Below are 14,330 nucleotides of genomic sequence, written 5' to 3' on the forward strand. Positions count from 1 at the left end.
AGAACTTGTAATAAATGTGATCCCTTTAGAAGTATGAGTATCACTAATGGTTGCCTGTATGCATTGCAGAATGGTGGTACTATGTCCGAGGCCAGTAGTTGGCAGTTCAGGAGAGGGATCGGGTTCGGGATCAGGTTCCGAGCCAGTAGATGAGAGGCTATGTGAGTTCATCGTGTCAGAGATCACCAGAGGCATCCTTGAGTCGACCCCCCATCATTTTCGGGTCGATCAAGGAAGGGATAGTTGAGCTGATGGAGGACCGCCTCAGGGCGTTCAGGAGTGACCTGGCATCTGGCCACTCAGGATCTCGCACACTGTCCTTTAACGACTTTAGGGGTAGTGGTGCACCGGATTTCCATGGGGTGAAGGACCCCATTGCTGCCAGATGATGGATTGTGGACATTAAGTCCGCACAACTGACCAGGTTCAGCCCCGAGAGGTCGGAGGTGAGATATGCAGCAGGGTGTTTGAGAGACAGAGCTAGAGACTGGTGGGAGTCTTTTGGTGACTCATTGGGAGCCTCGACTGTTGAGGCTATGACATGGTCGGACTTTGTGACCCGGTTCTGAGCAGAGTTTGCGCCAGCGGTAGAGCTTCAGTAGCTGGCCAGAGAGTTTTTGGACTTGATACAAACTACGGAGATTGTGGCGGAGATCACCGCCAAGTTTCGGGAGAGAGCATTATTGGTGCCCCAGTATGCGGGAGATGAGGATATGAGGAGAACCCGATATCATGACATGCTGCGAGTCGACATTCGGGAGCATGTTAGTTTTTCAGCTTGCCCTACCCTGGAGTCCATGATTGTCAGGGCGAGGGAGAGGGAGATCGATCTGGAGCATGTCCGGAAGAGGAAAGTAGAGGAGGGGCAATCGAATGGGCCTTTAGGGAGGAAGTCCAAGGGATCAGATGGTAGGCCGAAAGGCCAGTCAGGACCGGGCCGCTGCAAGAAATGCGGCCGGCCACATGAGAGGGCGTGTAGGCTGGGATCGTCGGGTTGCTACAAGTGCGGCAAGACGAGGCATTTCAGTAGGGATTGTATTGCCCCTGCACCGGTTATTTAGACGTCTGAGTTGCTATGTTTCCACTGCAACCAGAGGGGCCACAAGAAGGCCAATTACCCCCAGTTGACAGCAGCATCAGTGCCAGTGAAGGCACCAGCTCTAGCGACCCTGCGGATCGCTGATGGCCGGTAGGGAAAGGTAGAGGCTCCATTGGTGAGGAGTCGGGCATTCCATTTCACCACCAAGGAGGCACGGGCCGCACCCGATGTGGTGATGGGTATGATTTCTTATTTATGCTGTTATGATATGCTGTTGTGATTTTGATATGTTATGTATGTGCTCTATTTAGGATCGTTCCATGTGAACGGTATGCCAGTTTAGGTATTGTTTGATTCGGGTGCTACCTGATCGTTTGTTTCTCTTGCGCTCAGCAAGAGATTTTCCAAGTCTTCAGGCATGTTGGATTGCCCTCTAGATATAGAGACTGCAAATGACCATTCGGTGAGAGCATCGATGGTATTCCGAGATTGTGTGCTGAGATTATTTGAAGAGAGCTACTTGGTGGATCTGGTTCCCATACCTTTGCGAGGCAACAAGGTTATTATCGGTATTGATTGTTTAGGCCCCAATGGGGCAGTGATCGACTGCACGCAACAGTTGGTGTGGATCAGGACCCCAAGTGGGGGAGAGTTGGTGATTCAGGGCGAGAGGCCACAGCGAGGACTAGCGCTATGTTCATCAGCGAGTGCTAGGCGTTACCTCCAGCAGGGTTGCGCTGGTTATGTCACATATGTTATGGATACCCGGGAAGCGGGTAGGGCGACAGTGGGCGAGGTGCCCATGGTACGAGAGTTCGCAAACGTATTCCCCAAGGAGCTGCCTGGGATACCTCCAGAGCGCCAGGTGGAGTTCAGGATCGACCTAGTCCCTGGTGCGGCTCCGATAGCCAAGGCTCCATATCAGTTGGCTCCTCCCGAGATGCAAGAGTTGTCTACACAGCTACAGGAGCTGCTAGACAATGGATTTATCAGGCCAAGTAGTTCGCCTTGGGGAGCCCCGATTCTATTTGTGAAGAAGAAGGATGGGTCGCATCGTATGTGTATAGACTATAGGGAGCTGAATAAGGCAACGGTGAAGAACCGTTACCCACTCCCGAGGATTGACGACCTCTTTGATCAGCTACAGGGAGCATCTTGGTTCTCCAAGATTGATCTGCGTTCACGATATCATCAGATGAGGGTCAGAGAGGAGGATGTGCAGAAGACTGCGTTTCAGACGCGCAATGGCCATTACGAGTTTGTGGTAATGCCCTTCGGGCTCACCAATGCTCCTGCCGTGTTCATGGACTTCATGAACTGTGTGTGTAGACCGATGTTACACCGGTCTGTGATAGTGTTTATTGATGATATGTTGGTTTATTCCAAGACGCAGGAGGAGCACAAGGAGCACCTGCGGGAGGTGCGGGAGACTTTGAGGAGGGAGAGCTTGTATGCCAATTTCTGCAAATGTGAGTTTTGGTTGCGCATGGTGCAGTTTCTTGGGCACCTTGTCAACCAGAATGAGATTTCGGTAGACCCGGCCAAGGTAGAGGCCATGATGAGATGGGAGGTTCCGAAGTCTCCATCTGAGATTCGGAGTTTCCTGGGATTAGCAGGCTATTATCGGATATTCATCCAGGATTTCTCCAAGATAGTCGTACCTTTGACCAGACTAACAAGGAAGGCCGTGGTCTTTCGTTGGGGGCCTGAGTAGCAGGTAGCGTTCGAGACACTGAGGCAGAGGTTGTGCAAGGCGCCAATCTTAGCCCTGCCAGAGGGCATGGAGGATTTTGTTGTGTACTGCGATGCGTATATCTCAGGTTTGGGCACAATATTGATGCAGAGAGGGCATGTCATCGCCTACGCGTCGAGGCAGCTGAAGCCTCACGAGGCGAACTACCCGACACATGACTTGGAGCTGGGGGCTATTGTGTTCGCCCTCAAGATTTGGCGTCATTACCTCTATGGGGTTCGCTGTACCGTTTACACGGATCATAAGAGTTTGACGTACCTCATGGATCAGCCGAATCTAAACATGAGGCAGCGTCGGTGGATGGACGTGGTAAAGGATTACAACTGTGAGATCCTTTACCATCCGGGGAAGACCAACATGTTGGACGATGCGCTTAGCCACAAGGCGGCGCAGATCAGGGATATCTATATGCGGATGACAGTGGTGTCTCCACTATTGGAGTGGATTCGGGAGGCCCAGCAGGAGGCCATAGAGGAGGAACATCGGAAGAGTGAGTGCATAGTGGGTATGGTTTCCTCCTTCGACTATGACAGAAGGGGATTATTGACATTACACCGCAGGGTGTAGGTGCCATACCTCGGAGGCGTGCACCAGATCTTGATGAAGGAGGCGTACAAATCCCGATTCTCCATTCATCCCGGGGCGACAAAGATGTATAGGGATCTTCTTCTGGACTATTGGTGGCCCTGCATGAAGCGGGATGTGGCATGGTACGTGGAGCGGTGCTTGACCTGCAGGAAGGTCAAGGCCGAGCATCAGAGATCTCACGGGAAGATGCAACCGTTGGATATCCCGCTGTGGAAATGAGAGGATATTACGATGGATTTTATCACCAAGCTTCCCAGGACCGCGCGGGGAGTGGATTCAATATGGGTCATCGTCGATTGATTGACCAAGAGCGCCCACTTTATCGCGATTCAGGAGAGAATCTCGGCTGAGAAATTGGCCGATATCTATATCCGGGAGGTGGTGGCGCGGCACAGAGTGCTATTTTCGGTGATTTCAGATAGGGATGCGCGGTTCACTTCCAGGTTCTGGAAGAAATTCCACGACGAGTTGGGTACTCGTCTTCATTTCAGCACCGCCTTTCACCCGCAGACGGATGGCCAGAGCGAGCGGACCATCCAGAATCTGGAGGACATGCTGTGGGCATGTGTTTTTGACTTCGGAGGTAGCTGGGATGCTTACCTTCTGCTGGCGGAGTTTTCGTATAATAATAGCTATCATGCGAGCATTGACCATCCTCCCTTCGAGATGTTGAATGGGAGGAGGTGCTAGACCCCAATATGCTAGGGCAAGGTTGGCCATAGGGTCATGGGGAGCACCGAGGTAGTGCTCAAGACGACACAGAAGATTCAGCAGGTCCGGAGCAGGCTTCAGACTGCTCAGAGTCGGCAGAAAAGTTATGTCGATAAGCATCGATCAGACCTGGATTTCCTGGTCGGAGATATGGTTCTCCTGAAAGTGTCGCCTTGGAAAGGCGTCATTTGATTCAGGAAGTGGGGAAAGTTGGACCCAAGGTATACTGGACCATTCAGGGTTATAGCCCGGGTGGGCAAGGTGGCATATAGGCTGAATTTGTCAGCCGAACTCAGTCAGATACACAACACCTTCCATGTTTCTCAGCAGCGAAAGTGCCTGGTGGACAACTCAGCAGTGGTACACTTGGAGGACATTCAGGTTGATGGCAGCCTGAATTACATCGAGCGACCTGTAGCGATTCTTGATAGGAAGTTGAAGGATCTGAGGAACAAAAGATTGGAACTTGTGAAGGTGCAATGGCAGCACCGGAAGGGGTCGAAGTGGACTTGGGAGCAGGTGGATGAAATAATGGAACATTACCCCAAGCTGTTTCAGGATCGAGCAGCAGACTTCGAGGACGAAGCCTAAAATAAGTGGGGGAGATTTGTAGCACCTGGTTCCTGGTACATATTCTCTTGTTATATACCTAGCATTTTGGCCTTGGACTAGGCGAGTTGAAGGTCCAACTCGCCAAGTAGAAGCGGGAAGGGACACGAGACTTAAACGGTGAACTCGGCGAGTCGGTTCCCGGACTCGGCGAGTAGACCCTGGTTGGACAAAAACCCTAATTCAAGGGTTTTCACCCTATTTAGACGCCTTAACTCGGCCTCCTTCGTCCCATTTGCTCCCATAACACCCCCATAGCAAACCCTAGCCATTATTAAAGAAATCTAAGGCATTTGGAGCGACTTTGGTGCTTCTGTGATCCAAGGAGGGAAGGAAAAGCTTGAAGGAACAAGAGAAGGCTAAAAGGATCCGAGTTTGTGCACCATTTTCTACTCATTGAAGGTAAAAAGCATGTACCTTGCTCTTCCATTTGCCAGATCCCATTTTGTAAAGTTTTAGGGCTTTTCTATGCCATTTTGGTCACCAACCATGATTGCAAGCATGGTTTGGAGTTGATGTTTCGGATCTAGGCCCTTAGAGGGGTTGCAAGGCAGAAAGAAGTGGCTCTTGCACTCAAAGAAGGCCCCATGCTTTGAGAGGGCTTGTTTAAGGACCTTTTAAGCTCAAAGTCCCAGGCAAGCACGTAAAGGTTGTAACTTTACGTGCTAGATCGATTGTAGAAGCATAGATCTATCTTTTGATCAATGGTTGTACGTTAGAAATCGAAGATTCAGTGAGTGGTTGTGACCAACTCGACGAGTCCGTTCTTAGACTCGACGAGTCTAAGGTTCTGTCCCATATCAGTTGAGGGTCATAAGGACCCAGTTGAGTGTGGGAAGGTTTTAAGGGGGTCCCTGGGATTGACCCAACATTCTGGACTAAGCCATTATTCTGGAAATTCATGGGACTCGGCGAGTGCATGAACAGACTCGGCGAGTCCAAGGCAATCTTCTTAAGGATGAAGATAAACTCGACGAGTTGTTCTTACAACTTGACGAGTCAACGACAGGACCTGTGTATCAGTTGATGATGAACTCAACGAGTTGTTCATACAACTTGGAGAGTCGGATGAGGATTCAGTCGATGTTCATTTAGAAGGAAAACTCGTCGAGTCATCTCCTAACTCGACGAGTAGAGACGGGTATGAGGTCTAATGAAAGGATAAGGACTCGGTGAGTTGGCAAGCCAACTCGGCGAGTCAGGTCAACTAGAAGTTAACTTTGAATTCGACTTGGTCAAGGGTAAAATGGTCATTTTACCCCAAGAGTAGATGTTAGTTTCTGACTAAGTATTTCGTGGGAATTATAGTCGGGGGATTTCCGGGGCACCAGTAGGGATCATATGTTAGATATTTGTCTTTGTGATATTCATTTGTGTTTCTACTACCTAATATGTTATATGCTAGCATGATATGATATATGATAGTGATAGAGTTCGGTTGTTAGGACCGAAAGGGTAGGTTAGGCACCCCAGATATGCCTAACAGTATTTTATGATATGTGTTAGCTACTAGCATGATATGTTATATGAGATAGAGGTAGTAAAAGGGGGAAAGGTCCCTGAGATTCGGTCGTTAGGACCGAAGGGTAGGTCGGGCATCCTAGATATGTCTGACAACAGATTATGCTATGATATGTGTGATAGTAGTAGTAGGGGTGAAATAGTCCCCGAGGTTCGGTTATGAGGACCGGAGGGTAGTCAAAACCCCATAATAGCTTGACACGGGTAGGTCAGCACCCCAGAAGGGCTTGACACGGGTAGGTTGGCACCCCAGAATGGCCGTACGGGTAGGTCGGCACCCCAGAATAGCCGTACCCGTAGGTCGGGCACCCTAGAAATGCTTGGCAGTATGTATGTGATGTGATTGTTTAGTATGTGGTACGATGGAGGAACTTACTAAGCTTTGTGCTTACATTTTACAGTTTTGTTTTCAGGTACCTCTTCAGCGAAAGGGAAAGAGCTCGCGCGGTAGCGGCACATCATACACACACACATTGGTTTTTCCACATTATGAGATGTTCTGGGATTGTACTCTTACATTATTATTATTTTCATGCTTTGGTTTTCAGACATGAGATATGTTTTATGACTTGATATGATCGGATGATGTTTTACTACTAAATTTTTTCTAACCACTCAATTTAAAATGAAATTTTTGGGCGTGAAAATTTGGGTCGTTACACAAATATCTTACCGATTCAGAAGTCTGAAGAATGTCGTATAGGCATAACAGTCACATTAAGAATGGTTATAATAACTCACATCGGGATTAACAGTACTATATTTGTTTACGGTAAGCTTACACTTCACTAGTTTTATTAAAATATAAAACTGCACACTACCTTTCAGTACACTATTGCTTACATTTCTGGTCTTAGGGTTTAAGACTATAGTTTTCATACATCAGGAAATATTGAATTTTCTAGGAACATACATTTTACAATTACAAGGAAAAGAAACAAAGGACATGCATACATATATTTTTAGTCTTTGGTGTAAGACTTACAACTCGTTTTTATATAAAATATCGGATTTCTGGAGATATACAAACCATTTTTAAACAAATCAGTTAAAAATCATTTCATACAAATATGCTTATGAACTCACGAACATTCAATGTTGATGTTTTTCAAAATCACTTGTATTCTCAGGGAACTAGTAACAGGTAATCAACTCTGTTGAGATCAAGTGATGCTGCACAATGAAATTTTATTTTTCTGTCACTTTTGTGTAACTTATGAACAAATTTAGTATGTACACTATGTAAGTTTGTATTCTCAATGTGTGCTGCTTGGGTTGCTATCTTTCATTTATATTCAACTATTATAATACTATACAATGACGTTATCCGCCCCCGGACGTTTCCACCGTCCTGGTTCGGGGGTGTGACATAGGTTAAATAAGCACTAAGTCTTAGGCTAATATTACTTATGAATAAATATAGCCTAGATCCATAATTAATTCCAAAGTAAACTGATATATAGGTGATAAGGGATAACCAGGTAGGATCATATCGGAGGTAGGGTCCGTTTGTTATATAGATTATACTGTTTGGAAATCTCACTTTAGACACCATCCTAAATCTAGAATATACATCATCCCCCTGATATTGCCACATTTATACACATTTTTAGGCAATATTTTAATACATTTTTATTAATATTTGTGCAAAGATATATAGCACTTATGAGATTAAATTATATATCTCAGCCAAATAGGACACTCTTGAAGAATAAGGTCCAGAAGTGAAAAATATTGGAGCTTGGAAGGATTGGAGATAAAAAGGATACAAAAAGGTTGTTGTTGGACATCTTGACCCCTTGTCAGTATTTTGTCCATATCTCATCACTCGTAACTCCGATTAAGGCGGTTCTAAATGATCTGAAAATTAGACACAATTTTGGACAAGTTTTATGTTTTGTGAAAACGATGATTCTCAATAACAACAATGTGGTGAGCGGAATCTTCATGATTCTCGGCGCTCGCTTAGGGAATACGGGATAAACACTAAGACCACGACGTGGTGCCATTACCATGTTGTGGTGGCCAAATTTTAGGCAAGTATGTCTATCGGAACATTATGATGAATTGGGGGACTTGGAGGTGAATTTATGGAGAAGTATTGCGACAAATAACCTTTTTAAGAACCCTTTGGGGTCGATTTTGAAGTTAGGAAGTCGATTGGACCAAGGATTCGCATCCACACATTCGGTTTGCTTAGTTTAATGATGTTCTACTTAGTTTATCTTGTTTTTAGGTGTTCATCAGCAGTGATTATGGGCTAAAAACCCATGCTTTCGTTTAGTTAGATGAATCCTAAAACTATGAGTCAATTTCTTACTTTATGGATTATATGAATTTGGTTTATGTATGTGTTTGATTATCATTACCTAGCATGTTAAAGTTTGTAACTTTGTTGCTTAATTTCAAGTGTAGTGTAGCTTAGTGACCATTAAATTACATGAACATGAATACCTAGTGATTTAGTGACCATTACATTTCTAGAGCTATGATCGACCAAATCTTAGATAAGTAATAAGAGTAACAAATTTAGCTGTGCTAGAGAACATAATTGTGTCCATAATTGTGTTTGCTTAGATAAATCTTACATAGCCCATCTATAATGAATAACTAATTTTGTGTTTTGCTTGTGTATGACCATACGAGGTAGTTCAAGAATTGGTGAAGATATTAGTAAATTTGGACTTGAATTGCTAATTACATATAACTTGGTAACCAACTTCATTAATCCATAAATAAGAACCATAGGAAAAGGTGGATTCGAAACTAAACGAAAGTGTTTTTAATATATTGATTACAATCATTTTTACTTGAATGCTTAAGTTTTTCTAAACTTGTAAAATCAGATAAAAAACCCTCATTTTAGTTGTTTTTCCTAGTTTGGCTTTTAGTAGTTATTTTGTTAATAAAATACAGTTCTCTGTGATCGACACCCGACTTACCCAAACTATTCTATAATTCGAGTAGGTACACTACCGAGGTGCATTCTAGCTAATTAAGTTCGTTAAATTATAAATTTGAAAATAGATAGGTATAATATGTGCACATCAAGTTTTTGGCGCCGTAGCCAAGGAATGGCTTATTTGATTTTTAGTTTAATTGTTTTTAGTTATTCTATCTTTTTTGTGGGGCAAAAACCGCAAAAAGTCAGTTTTTAGTTTAGTTATTTTTGTTTGTTTTATGTGTTTTTTTAGTTTTTTAGCAGGAAATATGGGGGACATCACAATTCTGACGTTGGAAGAGTACAAGCGACATATGAGGAATGAAAATAGATGGGGTCTTGATCCATCAAAAATCCTAACCACGACAATGTTTGAACTACCGGGACATATTCTTGGCATGCCAAGGGAACTGTCTTTATATGGGAAGGAGCACGAGGACGCATGCGAGCAGATAGAAGAGGTGGTGGAGATTTCACATTATTTTCTTGCACCAAATGTGTGTAAAGATGCGGTGATGCTTCGGCTTTTTCCAGACACATTACAGTGTGAAGCTAAAGAATGGTTAAAATCACTTCCTTTTGGAGCAATCACGACATGGGCTGATTTTAGGACCGAGTTCATCAACCAATTTACTCCTCCTTCAAAAGTGGCAAAGCTTAAAAGAAACACACAAATTTTCAACAACTAGAGGGGGAGTCACTATACAAAGCTTGGGAGCATTACAAGAGATTTTTACGACATTGCCCTCAACATGAATTCAATGTGCAACAAGAAATATCAATATTTTATGATGGAGTCAATGTGTGTACTCACCAATTACTAGACTCTCAAAGGCCCGTGACAAAGAAGGTTCCGACAACAAATAAAGCTTTAATTGAAAAATTCTCCAAGAATTCAAGGGTGTATCATAACCCAAGGGGAGATGATATCACAAGAAGAAAAGAGACTATAGATGGAGTTTCTAAAGTCTTAATGATGGTAATGACGAAACTCAACGCCATGCAAAATAGGCTCACAAAATTGGATGGATCAAATAATGTAGTACACAATAGATGTGAATCTTGTAGAGGACTTCTCTCTATAGGGGATTGTGAATTGGAATCGAAAAGAGATCAAGACACGATAAAATATCAAGAACTAGAGCATAATCTCTACCAACCAGAGCAAGTCCAATCCGAGAAAGATAGATGCTCTAGAGTTGATGCTATTCAGATTCCTGGAAGCTATCGAAAAAAGAAATGATGCAACTGATGCAACACTTAGAGATCAGCAAAAATCTTTTTTGAGCATCTAGAAAGAAGTTGGGAAATTAACAAAATTTGTACAAGAAAAGTTGTCGGATTTACTTTCAAGAAAGCTGGAGTCAATCCCTATGGATCAAGTCATGGCCTTTGATACAAAAGCAAAAGATGAATTGGTGCAGATGAAGGACCTTGAAGATGAGTCTAATCAGTCATTCGAAGTAAATAAAGAAAGATAAAGAGTAAAAATTTTCCGCTCAAATCCTACATGCTTAAGCAAGAGAGCTTAACTTCAACCCTTATTGGTTAGAGGTATTAGTCTAAGTGCAATGACTACATAAGCTCTCCTGGATGATTTCAGGTACACACTATAAAACTTATTATGCCATATAAACTACTAGATTACCTTTCATATCTCATGGTTTTTCACTAAAACTTGGGAAGCCACAAATACACTATAACATATATTGGCTCAGGTACACATTTGGGCTCTGATCAGATCATCCCACACAATACTAGCATTTAATTTGTTAATTATCACTAGATTTAATTTTAGATTATTATTTCAAATCTTTCTAATAAATTTTAAATCCTACTCCTTTTTTTAATTTTTTAATCAGAATGCTTTTTTCCTAAATTCAACCCCTACCCTACACTTAAATGATGCAATGTCCCTATTGCATACTAAAACAATTAAAGAACATAAAAAATAGAAAGGAAGAATTGGAACAGACTCCCCTTGGGTAGTTGTGGCGAGATCGAACTCTGAGACTTGTATGGAAAGCTTATACTTCTCGTATAATTATTAGAAACAACACATCTGGACGTTCTTCTTGTGAATGCAAATGTTCCAGATCACATGGAATCAAAGAACCACTCTTGAAAAATGTGAAGAGTCGCTGCCACGACGTGGGAAAGCAACTTCGCATCGTGATGTCAAGAAAATGGTCATGAAGGTCGAGCAAAATAATTTCGCCACGACGTGGTTTAAGGATGCCACGTCATGGTGTAGTCAGATTCAGTCGCGATTAAATTTTTTGCCACGACGTGTTGATGATGTCCACATCGTGGTCTCTTCATAGAGAATCTTCTAAGATTGAAACAGTTGGGCATCGACTCTTTGTAATGTGTAAGACCAGTCCCAATCTTCTATGATTTAAATGGATTTTCTCTTCATTATGTGCAAACCCCACACTTATTCAAAAACTTGTTCTTCAATTATGATCTTCAAAAATTGCACGGCTTCTTCAAATTAAGCTCCTTCATTGCTTCACTTTCGTTCAACACTACAAAATAAGATCAAGAACTAGAGAAACACATCATCATTTGGTTAACGTAAAATAAAACTAAAATGAAAACTAAAACTAAAACTAAATAAAAAATAAAAGAAAATGAAAACTTTAAAAACATCGGGTTGTCTCCTGAGAAGCGCTTCTTTTTAAAGAGCCGTGAGCCTGACTCATTCCCACTCTAAGTTGCGTCGGGTGGAAGTGTAGCCTCCCCGTTCTCCATCAACTTGAACCTTAATCGTTTTTAAGCAACCCTTTTATTGAATTTCTTTCTTGAGCTTTCTTGCATTGTTGGGTTGACATCTTCTTTGTGCTTCTGCTTGGGTTCTTTCCTCATTCTCGTGTCTTTAGCTTTTGTCTTGTATCTTTCGGGGTTTTTCCTGTAAAAATGAGACTCATAACTCTCTACTTCTTTTTCTTCAATAGGCTCTGTGACTTGATTTTGTGCTCTTCAAGTTCTTTATGCTCCTTGAACATTGTGTTTCTTTACTTCACCAGATTTTCCTTGGCACGATATAGGAAAGGAAGAGGTGGTTGATACGACTCAACAAAAGAAAAATCATAATCTTCTTTTATTGCCCAAGACGTTGTACTATTTCCTCTACGTCGTGGCGACTTGGCAGCTTCATGATACTCTTCTTCTTCTTCTTTCTTTTTTATAAATCAACAATGTGTCATAAAAAGGTAGTTCCCTTAGCTTGCCAAGAATATGTCCCAATAGTTCAAACTTTGTTGTGGTTGGGATTTTAGGTGAATCAAGACCCCATCTATTTTCGTTCCTCATATGTCGCTTGTACTCTTCCATTGTCATAGTTGTGATGTCCTCCATATCTCCTACTAAAAAAAGTAAAAAACAACGCGTAAAACGAACAAAAAATAAATAAATTAAAATTTGACTTTTTTTTTGGTTTTTACCGCACAAAAAGGATATAATAACTAAAAGAAATTAAACAAAAAATCTAATAATCCGTTTCCCGGTAACATCGTGAAAAACTTGATGTGCATGGCTTATACCTATCTAGTTTTAAATTTACAACCTAACGAACATACCTAGCTAGAATGCACCTAGGCGGTGTACCTTCGTCGAATTATAGAATATTTAGGATAAAGTGATGGGTTTTGAGCATTCTAACACTTCCTAAGTGTACATGCAACCCTAATAACCTTGGATCTATGTTTGTCTAATTATCATGCGAAGTTGAAATCCAAGGTTATATTCCTATCTAGCATACATGGGGAACAATTTTTAACTTGAATGAAAGATAGAATAACTTACCTTGTTGTTGCTTATGTTCCTTGAAACCATGTGAGCCTAGCACCCCAAGTGTGATGCCTCAAATGCTTCACACAACACTAAATGCTCTTGGAAAGACTTTTGAGAGAACACACACTTCTTAAAATAGGCCTGGCCCTCTTGTTTCATATGTGTAGCCGATTTTGGTGGAGAATGGGACTCTTATATAGTGTTGACACATCTAGGGTTACACCATGTAAACCCTAATGTGTCATGACTCTTCATTTCCATGACCCATGGGTTTGTAACTCCCATGGAGCATCCATGGAGCATCCTATGGGTGGAACCCAACTTGATAATCCATGGAGCCTCTTAGTCCACTATACAAGATATGGATGATTTATATAATCAACCCATATATTTAATTAGTTATCTTTTGATCACTTAATTAATTCTGATTAATTCTTGATCAAACTAATCAAATAATATTATTAATATATTAGAACTTATAATATATTAATAAGCTCCAAGTGTTATTTCTCTCATTTAGTCTATCCATTTGCATGGTGCCATGCAACCCAAATGGACCATGCCGGGTCCGGTCAAGTACTTACCAGAAATAGTTATGGACTTAGACACCTCATCCAATAGTCTGCCACTTGGATAAGTCTAATAACTATAACTGCAATACTTCAGGAACCGATCAATAATCGTAGCTCTTTCAAGGTCTCTCGGAACTGAGAATATGATGAAATGCCATTTAAGATAAGTGATCATATAATCCTCTGTTCTAGATATCAGCCGGACAAATACATGGAACAATGTCTTACTTATTGTCCAGCAGTTTGTTTCTCGATTTCCGATATGTTTGACAATGAACTTAATTGAACACATCAACTTAGTTCTGACCGGGCCCGGTACATAGGTCAAAACAAAATAATCGAGGGGCCCAAATATCAGCTTCTAATCCAAGAAGGAACAGATAAACCTCGACTCATTTATTTGTTCTACTAGTCATTGAATTATAAACAAAAGCACGTTTTATAACATCGAGTTACCAATGCGTTTTCATACAATCATTGCATAACCAAATCGTAAGTAACAAATCATATCTCTAGGTTTGAAGACTTATATGATATTACCGTCTCACTGTCACTCGAGATAAATTCCATGAAGTGATTCCAGTGAGCGTGGGTTGAGTCCAATGCTCAAAACTTATGACCACTCATGATTGTTGTAGCCATGTCCAACACCTTAGACCTCTGCAACCAATCATGACAGTCTGGATTCATACCTACTTCCGACATATGACCGACTGTGGAGGTTTGAATAATATGATATACCAAACATAATTATTCTAGAAGTCAATACATGCAAAAAAAAATATGGTAAACGATCGACAA

The sequence above is a fragment of the Lactuca serriola genome, chromosome 8, assembly GCF_051521515.1.
Source record: "Lactuca serriola cultivar US96UC23 chromosome 8, Lser_US96UC23_V15, whole genome shotgun sequence".
Lineage (NCBI taxonomy): Eukaryota > Viridiplantae > Streptophyta > Magnoliopsida > Asterales > Asteraceae > Lactuca > Lactuca serriola.